Source organism: Mus caroli, chromosome 10, assembly GCF_900094665.2.
Source record: "Mus caroli chromosome 10, CAROLI_EIJ_v1.1, whole genome shotgun sequence".
NCBI classification, from domain to species: Eukaryota; Metazoa; Chordata; class Mammalia; order Rodentia; family Muridae; genus Mus; species Mus caroli.
In genome coordinates this window covers 29,783,787-29,810,424 of record NC_034579.1, presented here as the reverse complement: position 1 = coordinate 29,810,424, position 26,638 = coordinate 29,783,787, and the positions used below count along the sequence as shown (strand labels likewise).

The following is a 26,638-nucleotide window of genomic DNA, read 5'->3' as shown; positions in this document are numbered from 1 at the left end:
TAGTACAGCATGAGGTCAGGCATGGTAATTCCCCCAAAAGTTCTTTTATTGACGAGAATAGTTTTTGCTATCCTAGGTTTTTTGTTATTCCAGATGAATTCCCTTACTGCTTTTAATATTCTTCCATAGTTTTGTGCCTTTGGTGTTTTGATTATTATGTGGCAGGAGGAATTTCATTTCTGGTCCAATCTATTTGGAGTTCTGTAGGCTTCTTGTATGTTCGTGGGCATTTCTTTCTTTAGGTTGGGGAAGTTTTCTTCTTTAATTTTGTTGAAGATATTTACTGGCCCTTTAAGTTGGGAATCTTCACTCTCTTTTATACCTATTATCCTTAGACTTGGTCTTCTCATTGTGTCCTGGAGTTCCTGGATTTTGGGGGTTAGAAGCTGTTTGCTTTTTCTGTTTTCTTTCACTGTTGTGTCAATGTTTTCTATGGTATCTTCTGCACCTGAGATATTCTCTTCTATCTCTTGAATTTTGCTTGTTGTACTTGCATCTATGGCTCCTGACTTCTTTCCTAGGTTTTCTCTTTCCAGAGTTGTCTCCTTTTGTGATTATCTTTATTGTTTCTACTTCCATTTTTGGATCCTGGGTGGTTTTGTTCAATTCTTTGACCAATTTGATGTGTTCTCCTGTATTTCTTTTAGGGGGTTATTTATGTCCTTCTTATAGTCCTCAATCATCATGAGAAGTGACTTCAGATTCATACCTTGCTTTTCTGGTGTGATGGTGTATCCAAGACTTGCTATGGTGGGAGAGTTGGGTTCTGATGATGCCAAGTAACCTTGGTTTCTCGTGCTTCTGTTCTTATGCTTGTCTCCCACCATCTGATTATCTCAAGTGCTCCCTGCCTTTGATATATCTGATTGGAGCCTGTCCTTCCTGTAATCCCAGTTGAGTCAGAACGTCTCAGAGACCAGCTTTCTTTGTGATCCTGTGATTCTGGGATCATGTGATGCTGTGATTCTGAGTGTGTCAGAGTTCTTGGAAGCCAAGCTTCCTCTGAGATCCTGGTGTGACCAAGCTCCTGGGATCCTAAGATCCTGGATGTATTAGAGTGCCTGGAATTGGTATCCCCTCTGTGGACCGTGGGGCTGTCCACTGAGTTCTAAACCAAAGTAGACCAGTACATACTGGAAGGAACCCGAGCCACTTGATCAGGCAGGGTTACTGTGTCTGTGTTCCAGTTGTCCCCAGGCACCCCGGGTTCTGTTGGAACAGATGTTGTGCTCCACTCACCAGTGGTCCTAAGATCCTGGGGTTGCTAGGACGCCTTTGGGGTGGAGAGTCATCTGGAGATTGTGGGACTGTCTGCTGAGTTTAGGCCCCCACATTTTCTAAAGTATGATTTAGAGAGTAAGACCTCAGCATTCCCAATGCCCCTAGCCTGCGACCCAAATCCTACATTAGCTTACTGTATTTTTTTTAAACCCTGCTGCTCTCCACCTAACATCACTGCTCTATCCTAGCTCTGAGAAATATCTTGCCCATTCAAGGAAGGGCTAGAGTAGCCTGAGGATTAAATGAACAAAAGGCAAATATGGTGTCTTTTTACAAATGAGATGAAGATGAGTCCATGATTGTGCAAGTCTTACATTACACAGTTTAGCTTCAAAGCCAGGCATGAATGCTTAAGCTATGTTCTGGCCACAGTCACTATTCCACAGATGGTTAGAGAACTAGCCGTGTGAGCTCCTTGGTTTAAGAGGAACCAGAGATTGCAGAGAAGGCCTTCTCTCAGGGTATCAGCCTAGTTAGAAGGACAACAAGATGGAGAACCAGTGGCAGGTCTGAGCTGTGGAAGGAAGCTGAAAGACAGGAAGCAGAAAGAGGTACAGGTGATTCTGTGTGCCTGAGAGCAAATCCACTTCATGAGTCCAGTGAGGACTTCTTCAAGGTAGAGGGCTGTTGTCTAAATCCTTTCTTTCTGAACTTTTAGTCTTGTTTAGTGGTAAGAACAGTTTTTTCCTCCTTTCAGCAGCAGAGAGAGGGTAGAAAGAAACAGGAGACTGGCACACTTTATGAGCCTGTAATATGGCTCAATTGCTAAAGGCCGTTGCTGCCAAGCCTGAGGACCTAGGTTCATTCCCCTGAAGCCACAGGGTAGAAAGTGAGAATCAACTCTGGGAGTTAACCTCTGACCTCCGCAATTGCTCCCCACCCTATTCAAGTATTGGACTAAGAAATGAAAAGTAGAGAAAAACAGTTGTAGGAACTGAGGTTTTGGGTTTTTTGGTTTTTTTGGTTTTTTTTGTTTTTGTTTTTCCTAGAAAGGCAATAAATTACAGAGTGAAAGAGTAGAGCTGGTTTCACAGAGCTTCCTCACGGGAATCTTTAGTTTGTTTATAGAGTTCCTGGCCTTGCTTGGTAAAGAGTTACATTTTCTGCATTCAAAAGACAGTAAAAGTTTGACTTTATTCTCTAATGGGGCCAAAGCTCAAATCCTGATAAGAACCGTATCTTCTTAATACCAAGAAATGTTTTTAAATGATTCGGTGAGCTGCTTCAAGGATTGGTGGGTCTTCGCCCCGAAATTTTCCCTGGGACCCAGCCTGCCCACAGGAGGATCGTCCTGTGTCCCCCTAGGGTGGAAACAGGGTGTAGACAATGCGCACGCATGTAGCTCAGTATCCAGGACAAGGAGGAGGCCCGAGCTCTCCAGTGGGTAGTTGTGGGCTCCAGCGAGTGTGTAAGATGTTCTGGGTCCCTGGCAGCATCCTGCACCTAGGCTTAGGGTTCACCATCCACTGCGCTCCTCAAATCATCACCCGCTGGCCGGGATGGGGTCCCCAGGCCATGTGCCAGCCCTGTAGCTCCAGTGGCCAGAATCCCAGGTCAGAGTAGGGTAGGGCTGGGAGGGAGTGGGCTATGGAGGAATCCAACTTGTGGATGCAATGTGCTTCTTGATCTGCCTGTTGCTTTCGCTGTAAAGTTCACAGGATCCTTGCCCAGTACAAGTCTTTGAAATTCTACAAGAAAATTCTGCTGTGTACCAGGCGTTTCAGATCTATAGAGATCCCATCCCTTGTACAGTAAGGGTGAAGATGGGTCCTTGCCTGAGTTTCGTCCGGAGACTTGCAGCCTGGGCTGGGATGTGTTTTCTAAACTGCTTTGCTGGTGCCCGGAGTAAGGCAGCCATAGAGCTACACAGTTCTTCCAACTAACACTAACATAGGGAGTTTACTCCCCTACAGGTCAGATGTTCGACTAGACAGTGGGTAGCTGGAATTATAGAGTGCACAAGTTGAATTGAGAACCTATGAGTTTATTGGACAATTCCTAGTCTTGCAGCTATGGGTTCCTGGAGAGCTCATGAGTACTGTGATGGTTAATAGGAAGTTGGCAGGATACAGAATTGCTGAAGAGACATTGCTAAGCATGTCTGTGAGGTTATTACTAGAGTAGGTTAACTGAGGAGGGAAGAGCCACTATAAACTGGTGGTGGTGGAGTTTTGTGGGCTGAATAAAAAAGCTGATCCCAAGCCTTTGTCACTCTTGACTTCATGGTGACACATATGACCATTTCAGCAACAAACATCAGGCCTTATGCCCATGATAGACTGCATCCTCAATTACTATACCAGTGGTGTGGCTGGAGAGAAAAGAAACAAAGAGGGGTCTCCTCACTGTTCAATACAAGGAAAGAGTCCTGGTATGACTTTTAGGGTACAGGAGAATGACATGGTTTCCTGGTCCTGGGAAGCTAGGCAGCTTCAGCATGGTTGTTCTCATCATAAATGGCCTCAAGTAAATGGAAAAGGGAAAACACATGCTGCAAAAATGCACACCCAGGTATTCATGCTGAAACATTTCCTTATTCTGAAAGAACCTATTGGGGAAACCCCTACTCAATTCCTGAATCGGCATGCAACCAAAAAATCACGAAAAGACCGTCTTGATGTAAATACACGAGGTAGTTTAATGGCGGAGCTCCGGGTCGAATCATATCTCACTCAGGAGACAGTGGATTCGACCATGAGGCTTGAAAGCTAGGAGTTTTTATAGAAAAGGGTCTGGGGCTGGGGGGAGGAATTGGCGCGGTTTCACATGATTGGTTCATTTAAACATCAGCAGACTGTACATGCAGATGGAGGTAACAGCAGAGCATCTGGTTAACATTTAACTTAGGTCAGAAGGGCAGGAGATAGGGAGGCTCTGGGCCAGTCCAGACATTCTTGTATGTCTTCCCTATCTTTATGGCTAGTTGGTTCCCGGGATGACTTTACAGCCTTTGTTCTTTGCTCTAAGCCCAAAAAGCCCTCCTAACTAGCAAGCCGCATGAGTCATGGACCTTGAATAAACTTTCTGGCTAGGGCTTTGAAGTCTTGAATTTAGTTTTCTTTCTTTCAATTCTTTGAGCAATCATTAAAAAATAAAAAGGGGCCTTTTGAAATCTTTCCATGGTTATTCAACTTAAAAGTATTTTCTAATTATTTTAAGCAAATTTCACTCTGACATTTATAGACTCAAAACTGCTGAGAATATGAATCAGTCTAAGAAAATTTTATAGCATAAATTCTGCTTGTTAAAATTTAATATTTTATGCCAGGCAGTGGTGAAGAACACCTTTAATCCCAGCACTAGGAAAGCAGGGACTGTGGAGCTCTGTGAGTTCAAAGCCAGCCTGGTCAAAAGAGTGAGTTCCAGGATAGCCAAACTGACAAATAAAAACCCTGTCTCAAATCCCCCAAATAATGATTGATGATGATGATGATGATTCAAATAAAAATATAGAAAGGACAAGAAATAAAATTCCAGTCTCAGCTGGCTTAAATTTTGATATCTAGCATTATAACTAATTAAGAATGTAAAGAACCTTTAATGTTGTAAGTTAATTTCCAAGACAGCTTATCTATTCTTTTTTAACCTATATTGCATCAACATAGATGAATGTAAAAAATAAAAAAAAAGGCTGTTTACAAAGTTTAAACAAGCTTGTAAGAAAAAAAAAAAAACCAAAAAAGACTTTTTTCCCCATAACTTAATTGTAGGCTGTTAATCATCTCAAGAACAAAGCACACGGGTTGATTCCATCTTGGCTGTTAGGAAATCAGTGCTGTGGAAACTGGGTGCAGTTAGCTCTTTGCTATATTGATTTCTTTGCTTTGGAATATGGACTGCAGGGTTCACCTTCTTTAGCCATCAGAGAGGCATAGATCAAAACAAAATGAGATACTGTCTCCTTCACTAGAGTGGCCCTTACTAAGCAGAAAAAAAAACCCCACAAAACAACAACAACAACAAAACAGCAAGTGTTGGTGAGGATTTGCAGAAAAGATCTCTGACACGCTACAGATGGGAGTAAAATTAGTAAGGTCAGTCTGGAGAAAAGCGTGCAAATGTCTAAAAAGCATGGGAGTTGCTAACTTTGCTGAACAATTTCTCCATTTTAAATAGTCTTTGTAAGATACACACTACTGAGGTGGTTTAAATGAGATTTCACCCCCCCCCCCAATTTTGACGTTTAAATGCCTGCTCCCAAGTTGGTAGTTGTTCGAGAGGCAGAGGAGGTGAGGCCTCGCTGAAGGAATTGTGTCACTGGTGATGAACTCTGAGGCTTCAAAATAGTGATGTTGACAACTCTGATCCCTCTGGAAGTATGTCCCCTCCTTCTGTAAGTAACTGGACTATGGTGCTTTATCATACATAGCTACAGAATAACACACAAATGTAAATAAATGTAAATTTCCTATCGAAACCTTTAGTGTAGCCTCCCTCAGCCTTGAAGCAGGCTGATCCAGACTTTGACCTTGCTGACACTAAGAAGGAGATTACCTAGGGTAGAGCCTTCTGACCTTGATGGCTCTATTTGCTCTTCTCCAAGACTCTGCTTCCTGCTGAAAGGTCCTTGAGACGTTCTGAAGACACACCCTGTAGATTGCCTACAGGCTGGCTCCAGGCACCAAGAATGGGCTGGCACGGGGGATGGGCCTTCCCCCTTATAAGCACACTCTATTAGCAAACTCTCGGGCCTTGATCAGCACGTTTGTCTTGGCTTCATATTCCTTTCTTGCCATCTAAGTCTCTTTCAGCCCCAGCCTGCTTCCCAGGTGTACCCGGTTCATGTAGGCCGTGGGCCGGCTTACAACACTTTAGACTTTCATATTTCAAGAGACTTTTTGCTGTTAACTCATAAAGCATAGTTTTCTGTTGCAATTTTCTGTGAACTATAACCTAAAGCACAGTGATTTATAATCTAAAGTAATAAAGATTATCACACTCTAACTCAGCTCTTACATGGTTTCATGCTTCTGAAGCTTTTTGTTTTTACATTTGCTTCAAGACAGAGGTAGATTTAGTAAAGATTGGGCATTGTCAAGTCTTATTGTGTTAGACCTAGTGGGGAAACCCCCACCCCATTCCCGATTCGACGTGCACTGTAATTACATGAGGACGTTTAATTACGGAGCTCCGGTCCGACATGCATCCCACACAGGAGATAATGGATGTCAGCCACGAGGCTCGAAAGCTAGGAGTTTTTATGGGGTAAGGGGCTTAGGGTTGTGGAATTCAGCATAGCGACACCCTATTGGCTTATTCAAACATTAACAGAAGGATTACAGAGCAACAGGACTTTGTTCCTGTGGGCTGGGGGCTTATCTTTGTTCACATAGCAACCAGTTGATGTATGACTTTTACCCGGCGCCAAGGGGCAATAGACAGAGGGGAGGTTCCGGCCAGATGGCCTTGCCTGCATCCTTGAATTCTTTTCATCTTCACAGTTAAGATATTCTTAGGAGTGTCTTAACAACAGCCCTGCCCTGGCATGCCTGGGGGCTGTTCTGCTTTGTTTTCAGTCCCGGGCCTGGGCAGTGGGCTCTTAAACAACTCACAAGTTACAATATTTTACTTTCCTTCAATTGACAAAATGCAATTATCAATATTCACAGTACTGCTATTATGCAGTCTTCAAGAACACCTGAAAAGTTCAGAATCATTATGTAACATTCACCAAGTTCTCCTTTTCAAGCTTGAATGAAATATTTGCATAATGTATATTCACAAATAGATACAAAAATCCAAACAACTGAAGACAAATACAGCTATCAAATACCAAAAACAAATAACCAAAACAACAAACAGAAAATCTATACAGAAACAGTGCATCTGTATGGAAACGTTTGCTTCATATTTGTTTTTAAAAAGTGCATCTAATCTTCTCTTTCCTGTATTGTATAAAACCCTTTCTACCAGTACTGGTCATGTTGAAGAGCTACCAGAAATTACTCATTTCTGTCAGTCATTTCACCCACCACCTGTTAGAGTTGAAACCCTTCCATTGGTGCCTCCTGCTGCTGAAATACAAACTGTTGTTGGTTTTCATCCACCTGAGGTGCAATACTGGGATCATCATCTTTCACACCAAAACAGTGTTCAATTAGATCAAATGCCTTCTGGTAAATTTCCTGGTTTTCATGACTTTGCAGAAACTATTTTATTCAAGCCTATCACAGAAAGAACACAAAAAAGAAACAGATTATTAATTAGAGCTGCATGGTATACTATATGAGAATACCAAACCAATAGCATCCGTTCACTCCACAAGGACTAGGACACTTCTTTAAATTTATTTTTTGCACAAATCAATGACTTCACACTTATACCTTATTCATTAAGAATTATGAGTATATGTTACTAGAGACTAGCTTTTATAATAATGAAAACAACTTATAAAATGGGAAAGGGTAGAGGTACAGATTGGGGAAAGGCCACCTAGGGCAGATAATTAAGAATTAACTATAGTTACAAACTTCTGAATACTTGCTTACCATATGCTTCTTCAATGAGAGCACAGTATGGATTGATGCCCACTCCATTTTGCTTAGATTCTTGTTCTCCAATGCCGTGGACCAGCCCCAGTCAGCCTCTCTCCATCTGCAGTCCATGACAGTCAAAAGGTCACAAAGTGGTTTAATACAGCCCAAGGTTACCAAATACCTTCACAGAAATTTAAAATAGAGAATTGGAGGAGGGAGGATTTAATATTATATTAATATTTTATCTAAATATATGTTGTTTATTATAGTAACACAAAAGCAGAATAAAATGTTATATTACCAATCATGAAAGGGTTGGGCACATAATTTTTTGTTGTTCTTTTTTGAGTTAGGGTCTTGCCATTAGTCCTTGGTGGCCTGGAACTCACTATGTAGCCCAGGCTGGCTTGAACTCACATATTTGACTGCCTCTGTCTCCTGAGTGTTGGGATTTGGAGTCACCATACCTGGCAAGTTTTTTATTTACTCTACAATCGGTCAAGCTTCTCCAGGTTCACATAATTAGCAATAACGGAATTGCAAATACTAAAAAATGTACACACAGGCAGCCAAGCATTTAGATGATTTTGCAATGGAGGATTTGTTAACAGACACTCTCCATTCTTCAGAAAGTTCTTTTTAAAAGCTCATGTCAGTAAAACATAAATATTAAAGTGATAAGCTGCAAGCATGCAACTAACCAAAATATGTAAGTATTCTCTGACGGAAGAAACTTGGCAGATCCTAATAATCATTTAAAGCTAACAGGAAGATGATTCCTAACATTTAAAGCTGAGCAAACCACCCTGCCCAGACAGGGTCTCTCCATACAGCTCATTCTGGCCTCAAATGTAAAAGGCAGGGAAATGCAGAACAATTCAAAATGGCCTAAAATAGATAAGACAGAAAACAAAAAGTATTTTAGTAAAAATGCAAAAATCTTACGAATTACTTAGAAGTACAGAAATAAATCTGAAAAACAAGAAATAAATTCCTTTCAAAGTAAAACCTAGGCAACTGCTAACTTTTAAACCTTGCTGTTAGCAAAGCTTACTTAATACTAGTGTAGTGAATGGCTCTGTTTTCCACCAAAGTGTGAACCAGAAACATGTCCTTCAAATATACAAATTAAAGTAACTTAGCTATAGCATTATCAACATAGATTGTATTTTGAAGAATATTACCAAGTAGAAAAGAATTGAAATTTGAGAATGTGAACCAGTAATGATTTCTAGTCATACCCATAAAATTACATGTAAAGTTCAACATACAAGACTATTTGAAGAATGACTTAGTGATAGAAGATTCATCTTCATTTTCAAAACTGACTGAATATTCATTCTCAACATAAATTTCTATAACATTAGAAAAAATTTTCAAGTACAGAATTTTCACAATTTGACTTTTATAATGAAGTATTATCTATTCAAGTGTGTGGCATGTGCCTTTAATCCCAGTCTCTGAGTTTAAAGTCAGTTGGAGCTACTGTCTCAAACAAAAACCAACCAGTCAAAAGTGTCTGCTTTGTTCTTTTATTCACAATTACTCACAGTGATTTTGACTTAGTGAAGGTGAAAGGTTTGGAGTAGCAGTACACTGAAAATTCATCTGGTGAGCACAGTGTATCCCAATATAGAGCACTACTTAAAAATGGGTATTACTAATTGCTATTGATTACTTCTGTAACAGCTTTAGTGAGTATCTAAATAGAATTCTAGCCTAAATCTGGAGTCAATCTTAACATCTTACCATTCTCCAAAAGAGGCACTCTTACACACAGTTGACTATCAATTCTGGAACTTTTTCCTTGCTATAATAATCTTTCATCTCATAATCTGAATTTTAAGCCCTATAACCTATTTATAAAAAACCAGTTTCTATTCTAGTTGAGTTTAATAGTTCTTAAACACACATCAAAGTATCTGCCTCTCTCATGACCATGTAAATATCATCTCATCTACCTTCATACTATTCTACTTGTTCAGTTCCATTCATTTACAGAAACTACAGCTTCTCATCATATTCATCTTTTTTTTTTTTTTTTTTTTTTATAAAACCTTTACAGCATCTTCTGGTTGATCGGTTCATAGCACATGTATTTCCCTGTTAGTCTGCTTTAAGAATTTCAAGCTCTACCGAGTGACCTAACTGGGCACCTTACTTCATTTCAGTATGACTTTTATTTACTTAAGAATCTGAATCCTGCCGGGCGGTGGTGGCGCACGCCTTTAATCCCAGGACTTGGGAGGCAGAGGCAGGCAGATTTCTGAGTTCGAGGCCAGCCTGGACTACAGAGTGAGTTCCAGGACAGCCAGAGCTACACAGAGAAACCCTGTCTCGAAAAAATACCAAAAAACCCCAAAAAACAAGAATCTGAATCCTGCTCTCTCCACCAGCCGGGAAAGAAGGCCAAGGGGAAAAAGGTGGCCCCAGCCCCCTCTGTCGTCAAGAAACAGGAGGCCAAAAAGGTGGTCAATCCTTTGAGAAAAAACCCAAGAACTTTGGCATTGGGCAGCAAGGACATCCAGCCCAAAAGAGATCTAACACGCATCATCAAATGGCCCTGCTACATCAGGCTGTGGCAAAGAGCCATACTCGATAAGCGGCTCAAAGTCCCTCCTGCCAGTTCACCCAGGCCCTGGGTGGCAAAGAGCCATCCTCTATAAGCGGCTCAAAGTCCCTCCTGCCATTAACCAGTTCACCCAGGCCCTGGATAGTCAAACAGCTACTCAGCTGCTTCAGCTTGCCCACAAGTACAGATCAGAGACAAAGCAAGAGAAGAAGCAAAGGCTACTGGCCCATGTTGAGAAGAAAGCTGCTGGCAAAGGCGATGTCCCAACTAAGAGACCACCTGTCCTCTGAGCAGGAGTCAATACAGTCACCATCTTGGTGGAGAATAAGAAGGCTCAGCTGATGGTGGTTTTCTTGCCTGCCCTGTGTTGAAAGATGGGGGTGCCCTACTGCATCATCTGGTCCACAGGAAGACATGCACCACTGTTGCCTTCACACAGGTTAACTCGGAAGACAAGGTGCTCTGGCTAAGGTATTGGGATCAATTATGACAGATATGACAAGATCCGTCGCCACTGTGGCTCCCATTGCCAAGCTGGAAAAGGCAAAGGCTAAAGAACTCGTCACTAAATTGGGTTAAATGTACACTAAGTTTTCTGTACATAAATATAATTACAAAATTAAAAAAAAAAGATTCTGAATCCTGCAAGCAGAACACCGAGTGGACTTGGCAATTCCCAATAAAGTAACTGAAGTTGAAAACTACTTACTGCCACAGATACCTGTATAATTATAGTACTAAGGCCTTTATGAATATACAATCAAATGATATGGAAGATATTAACAATGTGCCATAAATCTTGAACTCACCTGTGTTTGAATATCATCACCAGTTACAATATTACCAACTGCACTTAATGCAGGTGATACAACTTTATAGTCATTGTGCCTAAAAATAAAAATAAGAGGTAAGATAGAATTTATATAAAGTTGCAAAATCAGTACTGAAAATTTCCATATTCTTCACTCAGAGCCCCTTCTCAATTTTCACCTGACATCCTAATAATATTTTTTTCCTTTTTTTGGTGGTGGTGGTGGCGGGGGGGGGGGGGTTCAAGACAGGGTTTCTCTGTAGCTCTGGCTGTCCTGGAACTCACTTTGTAGACCAGGCTGGCCTTGAACTCAAAAATCCGCCTGCCTCTGCCTCCCGAGTGCTGGGATTAAAGGCATGCGGCACACAACACGAAAATCTAATCCTATATCATAAATATATCATAAATATCTTATTGGGTGGCATATTGTATATGCTTTATCCCATTATTGTGGTACTTAACCCTGTCACTAATTAAGATTATACTATTCTTCACAAGTCCTAATATCTCCTTTATATTCAGTATTTGATACAGAAATACTTGACACCATGTAAAATTCCCATTCTTTAATCTATTTACTTTATTTTAGAGATTATAATTACATTTTCCTTCCTTTAATTCCCTCCAAACTCTCTCATATACCCATCACCTCTATCTTTCAAATTCATAGCCTCTTTTTTTCACAATTTTTTATTCCATATGTACATGTCTATACATATACCTAAACATAACTTTTTTCAGTCAACATAATATATGTTCTCAGGGCACCCCCACACACACTTTAACCACTAGTATAAATACTTATATATGTATGCTCATCATCTGAATTAGAAATTATTTGTATTTTTTTTAGTTATTTTATAATACTATCATCTCAGCCATATCTACCTATTGATCCATCCACCTATTTTAATGTGGACTCTGGGGTTCCTGCTATTTATTCATTTTAATACATTACTGTAATTTATTACCAAGATCATTATTTTCTGTGTTCACCTCATTTTTGCTCCTCCATAATCCAACCGTTCTCTAAAACACCGACTTTCCTTAAGTGAACAGTGATGTTTGGAAACCAAGAATTGTGTCCTCAACGTACTCAACATATTTTTAGAGGGGTCTTTGCTCCAAGAACTTTAACTCAATACATACACACATACTTAAATAGCTCCTTATTTTGACAGCCATGAGTTTGCACTGAGGGATCTCATTCTAATCTAGAAACTTTTTCCCTTCACGTTTTCTGACAAGAATTTAGTTGCTTTAGTACACATTTTCCTACATACAGATAATCTGACAGACAGACTACCAGGTCTTGATTTTTTGGTTCTAAACCTTGTTCTGGTTGCTTGTCTGCCCACTAAGGTAGAAACCACTCTCAAGCTAGGGTCTTGGCCATCCCACTGTACCTATCTATCTTTCCCTGATACTGTCCTCCTATTGGAATGACAACCCTTTAACACAACTCGTTCTTTGTGCTACTTGCCTTACTGGGGCATAACTAATGCCCTTTTGTTTTGGGTCTGTTGTTCTTTGAGACAGGGTCTTGCTATGTAGCTCTAGCTGGTCTGGAACTTGCTGTGCCTAAAACTCAAAGAGATCTGCCTGCTCCTGCCTCTCAAGTGCTGGAACTAAAGGCATGAGCTACCATGCCTTGCTTACTACTATCAGCTTTTTCACAAAACAAAGGAAGACAATTTTAAAAGAAGGCTGGAATATAAAGAAACTGTAACATCTTTTTATGTACGAGTGTTCTATCTGCATGTATACCTTATGCCAGAAGAGGGCATCAGATCACATTATAGATGGTAATGAGCCACCATGTGGTTGCTGGGTATTGAACTCAGGACCTCTGGGTGAGCAGACAGTGCTCTTAACCCCTAAGCCATCTCTCCAGCTATAACTTCTTTTTAAACAATAATTTTCTTTTAATTTCTTTGCATGGAAAAGCTATGACTTTAAACACAGGTAATAATAACTGGCCAGTAAGAAAAACATCATTGAGACACTAAATGAATTTCCTGGCTTTGTAAATAAGTTAATAATCATTGTAATGAATAATAAACTAGACTACTGGTTCTGGGAAAGCAAGAATTGTGTTCTCTCTCAAATAACATTTTCACATGTCACCTTTGGTACCAAAAGACATTCTTTAAATACTTGCTGAACTAAGCTTCTTCATAAAGAAAAGGGTTCATTCATACAGAGATAAACTTAAAAAAATTTTTCTTGAATTTCAGGATGTAAATTAAAGGATTATAACTACTCCAGAAAGGGTAGAATTGGTAACTTTTTAATTCTTCCTAAAGATGGTGACTTTGAAATGTTTAAGGCCATGACCTTAATTGTTAAACTTAATACATAATCACACAGCTACTAAGCAAAAATTATAGTTATACCAAAAGTTCCACCAATTTTCCACAGACTCCAGAATCAATGACTACTTGAATTTTATCATTGGGTCTATCAGAGAGATAAAAAAGGGCCTAGCACACGTCTGCTAACACATCTAGATCACTGCTAAACAACAACCATGACAAGACATTTAAGCAAGGTGAAACCTGAAGAAAAAACATGAGTTAATATTTAATTATTTTCCTTATTTAATATCAAGGTTCCTTAGCAAAATGTAGAAATTTAGATTAAAACCAAAATCTAATACGATAATAGTACCAGGGAATTCTATTATTTTAAGATTATGCAAGGTATGGGTATCAAAGTGATTATAGTTGCTATTAATTGGTTATTAAATGAAATATTTTAAAACAATAAACTGTGTATTTGTTATCTCTTTCTAATATTTAAGTCACACATCAAGACTAAAAGCCTAAATGCTTCATGTTTTCAAACTCTTTTAGTTTTTTTAAATTTATTACATGTATACAAATAAATTGAAAAAAATTTGAGTAGCAAAGATAGAGAAAATGTAATAAAAAATGATTTGAAAGGTTTTGTAAAAGAAACCACCACTAATAGTATATATTTATTTTCTTTTCTTAGTTTTATTTTAAGATGCTGAGGCTCATACTAAGTATCCTGCACATGCTGGTGAGCCCTAAAAAAAGTATCTTTCCTGGTCTCAAACTTCAGTCTCCTGCCTCATGTAGAATTACAGGCATGTGTGTGTACCAGGCCTAGTTCTAGTTCTTCATACTGTAATGAATGATATCATATATCTTCTACTAAAAAGAAAAATCAATAGGTGTGTTCAGATGCACACCTGTAATCCCAGTTCTCAGAAGGCTGAGGCAGGAGGATGTAGACTCTGAGGCCAGCCCTTGCTACATAATGAAATACTGTCTGAAACAAGCAAACAAACCAAAGAGAACACCAACTAAGAACATGACAGAAGAAATGTCTTAATCCCTCCAGCACCAAGAGTGTTTTAATCCCTCTTATTACTCTAACTGAACACCACGAAGTGAACAGTGAGCAAGGCATTTTGCAGATCTTGGTGACTATTTTCAAGCCTGGAAAATAGAAAATTAAATCACATCAATTCTCTGATCTTCATTCTCTTCCTGCTAGACAGCTTTAGTTCAAATATTATCTACTAATTTCTGTGGCATGAAAAAAATTACCTAATATATGTATATCCAAATGTCTTCTCTTGTAAAATATGCATAAAAAAAGAACCATTGGATGTGTAAGAATGTATATAGTAGCTAAGAAAAAATGCCTGGCATGCAAAACTTACTCGAATATCAGCTCATTTCCCCTGACTATCAGTACTGAGTCTCTTCCCAATTTATATCTATTTTTTTTAAGCTGGCAACCTCATATATCCCTTAATCTCATCCCTCAGATACAAAGTAGTGGCCTATATTCTCATTCCTTCTCTGTTGACAATACATTCTGAGCCACCAGTGGATGCCTAAAATCATGTATAGGTCTATATTGTTTTCCTATACACATAGACACAAATATAATATCTTTCTAATTTAACCAAGTACTTGTCAGGCACTGAAGTTCAAGTTTCAACAACAAAATCATTTTAGTTCTTTATAATTTTATGGGTAAATGATTTTCCCCTTACCATATATTTCAGTAATCTCAACATAATTTTTTCTTTTATTAATCCAAAAAGTTTCATATTTTCATTTAAAAAAGCACTTCACAGTGTGAACAAAAATTATTTGTAATGGGGTAGGCTGGCAGAAAGTTTCATAATGGTGTGTAGAAAGGCATGCAATTTAAAGCTTGGAATTAACTCCAGATTTCCCATTTGCATCTTTAGACCAAGAATAATTGAAAACTCAGAAATCAAAACTATTGATAAGATAATGTAGAAGTACCTATGCTAAATGCTAGAAAAATATAGTTTTCCCTCTACCTCTAAAGACTGAATTAGTACATAAATGAAACTGGTTCTGAAACTGGTTATCTCTGCCGCATCCGTTCTCTAAGAATAACTGTGGGGCTCAAGTATAGTAATTGTCTTATGGAATACATATGTCCATCCATGAGTTATTAAAAAAGAATTAGGTTTTTTTTTTTACTTCCTCAATAACCAATGCCTCCATCCCTGTCAACAGCCTCCTTCTTAAAAAAAAAAAAGGCTAATAGCTTTATTTTACATATATGTAGTTCATGTTTTATGTGTATGGGTGTTTACTTACATGTGTCTCTGTGTATCACTTGTGTGCCTGGTGTCCTGAAGTCAGTAAAGAATATGGTATCAATATGGTATCAAGTCCCCTAGAAATGAACTTACAGACTGTTATGAGCCCTAATCCCCCAATAACACAGTTAAAAAAAAAACAAAAAAAATAAACCGAAAAAAACCTATAGAAATTTCTAAGTTTAAAAAACTCAGAATAGCTGATATACATATACATATAATTAAAGAAATACTAGTGACATATGACTTTTGTCATGGCATTTGAGAGGCAGGGGCAGGTGGATCTCTATGAGTCTCAGGGCCAGGGTTACATAGTGACACTGTCTCAAAAGCAACTAACCAGACAAACCCACAGAGTTCTTGTCAGATACAAAGAATAGTAACTAACATAAATTTATCTCTGAGGAAATTAGCAGATACTTAAAATCTTGCCAACAGTGACGAAATTAAATAAAAAATAACTGACAATGGAAGACACCCACACCCCCAAACACCAAAACCAATGCTTAAAGAGAGGGGTGTCAATAATAAAAAAGCCAACCATAACCAAAATGCCCCCCCCCCAAAGTCCTCTTGTGCAACAGAAGGAAGGAGATACAAAGCTGCAATTTGCAGGCAAATGGATGCAACTAGAAAATATCATCCTGAGTAAGGTAACCCAGTCACAAAAGTACACATATGGTATGCAATCACTGAAAAGTGGATATTAGGAAAAAAACTCAGAATACCCACAATACAATGCACAGACCATATATGAAGCTCAAGAAGAAGAAAGACCAAAATGTGGGTGCTTCAGTCCTACTTAGAAGGGGCTACAGAATAATCACATGAGGTAGAGGAAGGGAGGGATCTGGAAGGGAGAGGTGAAAGGGGAGCAGGATCAGATGTGAGAGGAGACTGGGGAGAAGTACATAGGGTCAGGACATTAAACAGAGGTGTGTAGAAGTGGGGGATGGGAAACTGGGCTTAGTCACTTGAAAGTCCCAGATGCCAGGAAAGCAAGAGGTTCCCAGGACCCACTGGGGATTAACATTAGCTGAAATACCCAACAAAGGGGAGAGAAAATCTGTAGAGACCATATCCAAAGGTTAGGCATGGCTTCTGGTTGAGGGATGGGGACATCCACCCATATTAAAAATATTAACATAGAATTGTTCCTTTCTAAAGGAAATGTAGGGACAAAGACTGGAGCAGAGACTGAAGGAAAGGCCATCCAGAGGCTGCCCCACCTGGGGATCCATCTCATCTACAGACACCAAACCCTGACACTATTGCTGATGCCAAGGAGAGCTTGCTGACAGGAGCCTGGTATGGCTGTCTTCTGAGAGGCTCTACCAGAGCCTGACACTTGCAGCCAATTATCTGGCTGAGCACTGAGACCTTAATGGAGGAGTTAGAAGAAGGACTGAAGGAGCTGAAGGGGTTTGCAACCCAATAGGAAGAACAACAGTATCAACCAACCAGACCCCCCCTCCCCCGAGCTTCCAGAGACTAAACCACCAAGCAAAGAGTACACATGGAGGGACCCATGGCTCCAGCTGCATATGTAGCAGAGGATCTGGCATCAATTGGAGAGGATGCCTTGGTCATGTGGAGGCTCTATGCCTCAGCATAGGGGAATGCTAGGACACCGAGGTGGGAGTGGGTATGTGGGTGGGGGAGCTCCCTCAGTGGCAGGAGGTATGAAAATTAGGATGGACAAATGTAATTACAGATGTCTAACTCTTTGACTTTTCTTCCATGCTTGGGTCTTGTGTACAGAAGTTGGTCCCTAAGTTGAGGTCTTCATTTGAAGGTTTGTCCTGCTAAAGGCTTGATGCTAAAGGATAAACAGAATTCACACATAACTTTTTATTGTTCCATTATTTAAAAAAGAAAAACTTTCTTTGCTATTACTGTTCTCAGTAATAACTACTGATGTCTCTGGTAAAATAATTAGATGGGGGTAGGGAGGTTAAAAAAGTCTATGCAAGTTCTGAGGGTGTAAGAGGGTGTTCTAAGATGTATAAAGTCCTGAAAATACAAAAGTTTAAGTAAATTCTGAGGATCTAAGAAAAATAATGTAAAATATGCAAATGCAGACTGCAAAGGATCATGGAGATGGCTCCACTGGTTGTGGTGCTCTGGAGAGCTGGCCTCACCTCTCACTAGCGCAGCATTCAGGAGACTAGGGCCCTGCAACTCTCCTATGCAGTACAGTAGAGCTGGCCCCTGATTGGGTGGGACGGGGATTGGTGGAGAGGTGGTGTGGGTGAGACCAACCTGAGGGCATGAGTGTGGGAAAGCTGACTGTGGGTAAGGTGAGGAGTGGGGTGGATGTACCCCTTGTCCATTGACACTGGAGGTAGTCAGGAGAATTGACCTCTGAGTCAGGAGAGCAGGTAAACTGAACTGGCCTTGCTCCTTACTGGCTGTAATACTCTGGAGAGGGGCCCTGTACCTCACCTGGACAGCACAGTGGAGCTGGCTCTGGTCAAGGGGGTGCAGATAAGCTAGCCCCAATGGTGAGAGCTCATCTATGGTGAAGTGGCATGGGTGTGGGGGTGATGATGCCCTCCCTGAAACCCCTTACCTCTTGCAGCAATGCCAGGGCACTCTGGTCAAGTCAGCTTGTCAGGCAGGGATGCCTAAAAGTTGCTCATGAAGCAAAAAGAGTTTCACAGAAACTTGCTCCTGGAGTCTGGCGTTCTCTCTAACCCATACATTAATTTTCCATTCCCGTGTTAGTCTAGTGGATGGATCCACGTGCTCTCTTTATTATAAATGCCTTTTAAGATTGAATTCTGACATAGCTAAAGCCTTCTGCCAGTGTTCCAACAGTCCTAGAACGTCCTTGACCTAGACAGTGACATTCAGAATAGCCTCTGGTATTACACTATCAATAAAAGCCAAGTCGCTCCCATATACAGGAATTTACAATGGTTTAGGAAGTAGATCAGGCTTTGGTTTTAGAGTATTGCATTATTCATGAGATGGTTAGCTAGAACGGAACTCCCTGGTTAGAACCATGACTTGGGTGTGAAAGCCCTTGCCCTAGGAGTGAAAAGATCTCACACCTGGCTTCTAAGACTATAGCTGACCTTAGATAGGGCTGACTTTGTCTCAGTTATTTTATTGCCCAGTTCCTGCCAGTCTTTGCATTTTCATTCCTCTGTTCTGTGTAAGAGTCATCAAGCATCCGGTTACCTCATTTGTACCTTGAGGATATGTCACCCAACTTCCTTATTGTCTTCTGTATAAAAAGTCTGATGCTCGATTTGACATTACATTCAGATTCCACACGACCTCTCCTGTGTGTATCTGTTTGTCATTCATCCCACGCTTTGCCCACCCAAGACTAGAGACCCGTTCCACGCAGACAAAGGGGCCCAGAGGGTCTGCGGCACAGCAAGATGGGAGAGTTGGCCCAGGGGTCATGAGTGTGGGAGAGCTAGCCCTGGCCCTTTACTGGCTATAGCATTTGGGAGAGCTGGCCTGAACCTCCTCTGGACAGCACAGTGGAGCTAGACCTATACAAAGATATGAGTGAGCCAGCCTTGAAGGTGTGAGAGCAGGAGAGCTGTCCCTGTCCTTCAAAGGCTGCAGCACTTGTGAGGGTGAGCCCTACACCTTGACTGGACAGCACAGTAGAGATGGTTCTGGAAGCATGGATGTGGGTGAGCTGGGAGAGTATGAGAGCAGAAGAGCAGCTGACTCTGCCTCTGCAGATGGTGACATTGGATGGCCAGTCAGGGCAGTGCTAGAGAGCTCACCCTGATGGTGTGGATAAGGGAGAGCTCGTATGTTGACTAGCTCAGCTACCACCAAGGCCCAGACCTAGTGCTCTGAGTTGGCCACCCCAAAGTCTATATCACCTGTGAATGGTTGGGATGTGCAGAAGTGCCAATCTGGTTGATCCAAAGCAGCAGGATCTCCATAACACAGGGCAACACGACAGGATAACCAGGAAAAGTCACAATGAGGATTCAATATTGATGGTGTCACAGAAGCCAAAGACATCAAACCACACCAATGACTCATGGCAATGAACAGTTACATGTAAAGATGTGTGGGCAGAGTGATATGCTGTAGGACACACTGTGACATACAACAACTTCCGTGATAAGATGTTTTCTATGCTTTGTTTTGTTTGTTTGTGTGTGTTTTTGGGGGAGGGGGAGTTTGCAAAAGCAAAGGGTGGATATGAGGGAATAGGGAGATGAGTGTGAGTAGGATGCATGATGTGAAACTCACAGATGATTAATAAAAATTGTTAAAAATGGCCGGGCAGTGGTGGCGCACACCTTTAATCCTAGCACTTGGGAGGCAGAGGCAGGAGGATTTCTGAGTTTGAGGCCAGCCTGGTCTACAGAGTGAGTTCCAGGACAGCTAGGACTACACAGAGAAACCCTGTCTCGAAAAATCTAATATATATATATATGAAATGATTTAACATTTTTGAAAATGGAAAACATTTCAGATTTCTTTCCATCTTTTATGCTATTGTTTACTAGATTTCAAAAGTTCAGAGTTTTAACATTGATTAATGAAATTTTGATAAGCTGGTTAGTAGAGCACTGACTACTTACTATTCAGTCACAACCTCAAGATTTTAAAGTTTCTTTCGTTGTTATTATCAGACTGTCTTGACCCACCAGATCCCAATAATGACATGGAGACTTTTTGTTGTCTATAAAAGCTTAGGCCTTATTGTTGTGTTTTATAAAAAAGAAAAGGAAGCCAGGAGTATGTATGGTGTGAGGGAATGGATACCTCTGAGGGCCCATGCTGAGGCATCCTTACCCCTGAGGTACCAGCCATACAATGGATATAGTATGGAAGAGAGTTTATTTAAGGCATGGGGGCAGGAGTTGAGTGGGGGGATAGTAGACAGAGAGAGAGAGAGAGAGAGAGAGAGAGAGAGAGAGAGAGAGGTTGAGAGAGAGAGAGAGACCAACCAGGAATACCTAGAGAGAGAGGGGAGAGGAAAATGGGGAGAAAAGGGACAGAGAGGGAACAGAGTCACAGGGTAAGAGAGTAAGAGAGAGAGAGGAGGGGACAAAAAGTCCCTTTTATAGTAAGTCAGGCATGCCTGGTTGTTGCCAGGGCATGTGGGGCAGAGCCTAGAAGAAATGCTAACACTTATAGCTTAGGCTTGTTCCCATTTAATGTCCATAACTTAATAAGCCATTTATACTACTCCACATTTGTCATGTGGTCCATTAGCTCTTATTTAGTCCCCATACATCTGAATTCCTCTGTGTCTGGCTAGCAAATCCTGTACCTCTCAATTCTTCTCATGGTTCCTATTTCTGGCTGGTTTCCCACCTTTCCTCTCCTGTCCTGCTATAGGCAATCACATCTTTATTAAACCAATTTGAAGGTGATGGAGAAGAATGCTTACAAAATTACAAAATATGATGCAAGGTGCTGAGCAATTAGAATAACAATACCAAAGTTCGGACAGTATCTTCTCTGCTGGTACAAAAGTCAACATTTGAATAATACAAAGGCAAACTTTACCCAGTGCACAAGAATATTATCCCAACAGGTCATCTTCTAAGTACAGACTTAAAGGTATTTCTCATTGGGTTAAATACATCTCTGTCCAATCCATATATATGGCTATAGCACTTGGGATATATATATATATACATATATATATATATATTTTTTTTTTCTACAACATGGATTTTAATACAGATTACAAACAATGGTAATGCTAATATAGCTAAAATGTTTATTATTTTTTTGTAAGTTAAAAAATCATGTAAGCTATGGGGAATCAAGGGAGTCGTAAGTCTAAAAGGTCGACTGTACTCTAGAAGTGCAGTCTAAGTTTCCTTACCTGGCTGTCTTTGAGGATGAGTGCTCGCTTGCTCTCTCTCCCTCCCTCCCTCCTGGTCTTGTGACTCCTTTCCTCTCCTAACTACCAGGAGAATGGGCCCAAAAGTTCCAAATGTACGATTGTCCTTTAAATTCCTAAACTTTTTTTTAAAAAAAGTTTATTTTATTTATATGTTTATTTTATTTATCTGAGTACACTGTAGCTGTCTTCAGACACATCAGAAGAGGGCATCTAATGCCATTACAGATGGTTATGAGCCACCATGTAGTTGCTGGGAATTGAACTCAGGACCTCTGGAAGAGCAGTCAGTGCTCTTAACCACTGAGCCATCTCTCCGGCCCTAAACTTCTAAACTTTAACTTCTGTTCCTAGTCTATATATTTCTCCCAGCAGATTTCTGATCAACTGAAGACTGCAAATTGCTCCAAACACACCATCAGTTGGCCCTTCAAAACTAACAAGCCCTGGACTTGAAGCCAATATAAACCAGATGCTTCCAATAAAATTTCCTACCAGCTTCAGCTTTGGACCAGTATTCCATAAGACTCCAAAGCTACTGTCATTTTACTAGTTTCAGATGTTCCAACAAAACCTTGACAGCTGACCAGATGTACCTGCCTCCTCCAGGCCTTTAAGCAGAATTCCAGCCTTCCTTGGTGTGGCAACATCATATTTTAGATGGGAAGGAGCTAAAAAGGAGACTATGTCACTCCTTATCATTAACAAAAGGCTACTTGCTAGGTCCAAAGAAACACAGTTCCCTTCTATCAAGGAAGCCATTTCCCTATCATTGTTGAAAGAAACAAAGGGCACTTATTAGCATACCAAAGCTTATGCAGGCCTGTAGGCTCCTTCAGTAATACAAACACCTTTTAAAATCAGAGAGTTACAGAAAGGGTTACTCAAGATGGGTGATGGGATCTGACTGAATGGGTTAATTAAAATTATCTTTACCTCTACATAAATCTGAATCCATACTTTAATTCATATGATCTAGAGCTTGTGGGAAATGTTATGGTTAAAGAAGCTCCATGCTATGTGAGGCATACATCTTGGTACACTCCAGTCCTTGGATGATCCCAGTAACTCTGACTCAGTGATCCCTACCCAAAACATCGTACAGGTGTGACTCTCTACTTGTTATGATATAACTAACTGGTGTTTATTTGTTTGTTTATTTTTGCTTCTGTAACTTTCTTATGTAGATATCCAAAGATTGTTTTGAATTGCCTTAATCACTTGGCAGAACAGAACAGTTTTTACTTGTTTGCATGTTGTTTATATGTTGAAGGTCTCCATGTGGTTTTCCCCTTTAAAACTTCTTCCCTATATCCCTCCTGAGTGGCAGTCTCAAACATGGCTCAGAGATTGTCCTTCTAGCAAACAATTAATAAATCTTTTAATTATAACTGGATTGAGGGGGCCTAGCAAACACAGGAGTGGATGCTCACAGTCAGCTATTGGATGTATCACAGGGCTCCCAATGGAGAAGCTAGAGAAAGTACCCAAGGAGCTAAAGGGATCTGCAACCCTATAGTTGGAACAACATGATGAACTAACCAGTACCCCGGAGCTCTTGTCTCTAGCTGCATATGTATCGAAAGATGGCCTAGTCGGTCATCACTGGAAAGAGAGGCCCATTGGACTTGCAAACTATATATGCCCCAATATAGGGGAATGCCAGGGCCAAAAGAATGGGAATGGGTGGGTAGGGAAGTGGGGGGCGGTATGGGGGACTTTTGGGATAGCATTGGAAATGTAATTGAGGAAAATATGTAATAAAAAATATTAAAAATTTAAAAAAAAATTAGAAAAAAAAATAACTGGATTGAGTCTATGGTCTTTCCTCAGGCATCACTAACTCTATAACAGATTGAGAAGGGAAGTTTAACAAAAGGAACCTGAACATGACTTTTCAAATATTAATACCATAGTCTGTCTGACCAAGAATGAACACATTCCAAAGAGACACTTGTGTTCTTTGTCTATTAGACTATAAAAAGTATAGATCCCATAAAAGTAAAATTTTTCTAGTCGTTTCCTGTTGGGCTGAAGCCGTTCAGGAAGCCAGAGGGAAAACCTGTGTCTTGAAGAAACAGTCACAGCTTGTCAGGTCATTTTGCAGAAGAAACTTGGAGCTGATACAATTGAAGGCAAAGGAACATGCCATGCCTCGACTGCTGAGTCATGAGTACTTCTTGCCTTGTCTTTAAACACTACCTCAAGTCAGGACTCCAGAGATGAACTTGACAGGTCCCTATTTCCCTGTATCTTCCTTTCCAATGTGGCTGAGCTCCCAGGAAAGCTGGTAGGGTGGATTTTAAAACTGCACACAACACCCTTCCCTCCCTTTCTCCCTATCTTTTTTCCCTTTTCTTTCTTCCTTTCTTACTTTTCCCTTTATTATTTCTTAGGAGAGGAATTTTCAGTCTCTTGCCTTGGAGACACACATCAGGCCTTAAGATGAGAAGGGATAGTTAGGTTATGGGATCCATTGGTAGCCAGAACCATGGTAATTTGCAGTTCCTCCACTCAGCTTGAACTGTGACAATTCTAGAAACTAAAGTAGTTTGCTTTGCAGAACCCAAGTGACACATTTCTTTAGATTCCTGCCATGTCTGTATGAACTTAAAACAGTATCTAAACAGGAAAAATGGTTGTCCATCACTGTCATGCTTTATATGGATATCCTAGTTAGTTTTATGTCAACTTAATACAAGAGGGAGTCATTATGAAAGGGGGAACTTCAATTGAAAAAAATGCCTCCCTTTCCAGTTTGTATCCCTTTGATTTCCTTTTGTTGCCCAATTGCTCTGGCTAGTCAAGATATCACTATTTATGGATGATATGATAGTGTACACAGGTACCTCCCAAAAAAACCACCAGAGAACTCCTATAGCTGATGAACAACTTCAGCAAAGTGGCTGAATATAAAATTAACTCAAACAAATTAGAAGCCTTTGTAAGATTTGTGGTAGCTCAAAATGATCACTGTCGTAAAAAGTTAAATAAATGTGTTCTTTTCCTAGAATTTGCCTCCCTGCAAGGTGTGCTAAGGGATAGTCGTCTGATTGTTTAGGAAAGCCCAGACAATGTCCTTAAGTCTGCCCCCTAAATGGTATTAAAGGTTAACCAATGATAAACTGCCAGCCCTAAACTATGACAGAAAACTGCTCTAAAAAATGTTTAAAGGGTGTGTGCTTTAGCTACTCAGGGTCGCTTCTATCCCGATTTCAGGACAATCCCAGCATGTTGGATCAATAAACCTCTTGCTTTTTGCATTGATCTCTGTCTCTGAGTCTCTGTGAGTGGGACATCCCAGATATAAGGCTTTTTGGGTCTTACACCTTCCTCTACTCAAAGGGTAATTAGGGAAACAACATCCTTCACAATAGTCCCAAATAATATAAAATATCTTGGTGTGACTCTAACCAAGTCTCTGAAGAAAGAAAGATAAGAATTTCAAGTCTCTAAAGAAAAATACTGAAGAGGACCTCAGAAAATTGAAAAATCTCCCAGACTCGTGGATCGGCAGAATTAGCATAGTAAAAAAAAAATGCCATCTTACCAAAACAATCTACAGATTCAATGCAATCCTCATAAAAATTCCAACTCAGTTTTTCACAGAGAGAGAAAGATGCAATTCTCAGATTCATCTGGAATAACAAAAACCCAGGATATCAAAACCCTATTCTCAAAAATAACAGAATTTCTGGGGGAATCACCATCCCTGACCTCAAGCTATATTACAGAGCAATAGTGATAAAAAAACAAAAACAAAACACTATGGCATTGGTACAGAGACAGGCAGGTAGATCAATGTAAAAGAATTGAAGACCCAGAAATGAATCCACACACTTATGGTCACTTAATCTTTGACAAAGGAGCCAAAATCATCCAGTGAAAAAAAGACAGCATTTTCCACAAATGGTGCTGATTCAACTGTCAGTCTGTATGTAGAAGAATGCAAATTGATCCATTTTTATCTCCTTGTATAAAGCTCAAGTACAAGTAGATCAAGGACCTCCATATAAAACTGGATATGCCAAATCTAATAGAAGAGAAAGTGGGAAAGAACCTCAAACATATTGCCAAAGAGGAAAATTTCCTGAACAGAACACCAATGGTTCATTCTGTAAGATCAACAATTGACAAATGGGGACCTCATAAATTGCAAAGCTTCTGTAAGGCAAAGGACACTGTCAATAGGACAAAATAGCAACCCACAGATTGAGAAAAGTTCTTTACCAACCCTATGCTCTACAGAGGGCTAATATAAAAAATATACAAAGAACTCAAGAAGGTAGACTCCAGAGAACCAAATAACCCTAGTAATAATGGGGTACAGAGCTAAACAAAGAAATATCAATTGAGGAATCTCAAATAGCTGAGAAGTACCTAAAGAAATGTTCAACATCCTTAGTCATCAGGGAAATGCAAATCAAAACGACCCTGAGATTCCACCTCACACCATTCAGAAAGGCTAAGATCGAAAACTCAGGTGACACTCCTCCATTGCTGGTGTGACTCTTTTTTATTACACTGGTGTCCCAATTTCTGGCAGTCTCCTGGGGTTCCCGCAAACTGGGCATAACAGCTGGTTACAGAAGATGGCCAGTTCATCTTTCTTCGTTAACTAATCCTGTCTTGGAGGAAAAGATGAGTCAAGTGGGAAGCTGATGGAGGAAATCTGGAAGCAGAGTTTTAGTTACCCCTTGTTTAGACAGTCCACAAAGTTCTGTTTTCTGAACGTTTTTATACCTCTGGAAAAATGATTTCATTGTTGTTGGCCTCGCAGCTAATGGTTGACTACTAATGTGCTCATTTTTAGCTTGAAAATGTTCTGTAAGAGTACTTTCACTCTTACAATGACTTCGAATTTTTTTTTTTTTTTTTTTTTTTTTCAGCTAAAAGGTATTCTACTAAAGGAAATAATATTTCCTCCATGTATCTGGTTTAACGATACCCAATAATTTAACAATATTATACTTGTCAGATTATGTCATCCTCATATTTAAACACGTCCGTAGTTGCCTCGTAGGTCAATACCCCA

The 26,638-nt window shown here is 40.1% G+C and overlaps 1 pseudogene; it reads left to right on the top strand.

The window, feature by feature from the left end:
* The first annotated feature begins 8,829 nt into the window (after positions 1-8,829).
* LOC115032150 lies at positions 8,830-10,908 on the top strand (annotated as a pseudogene).
* Positions 10,909-26,638: the final 15,730 nt, after the last annotated feature.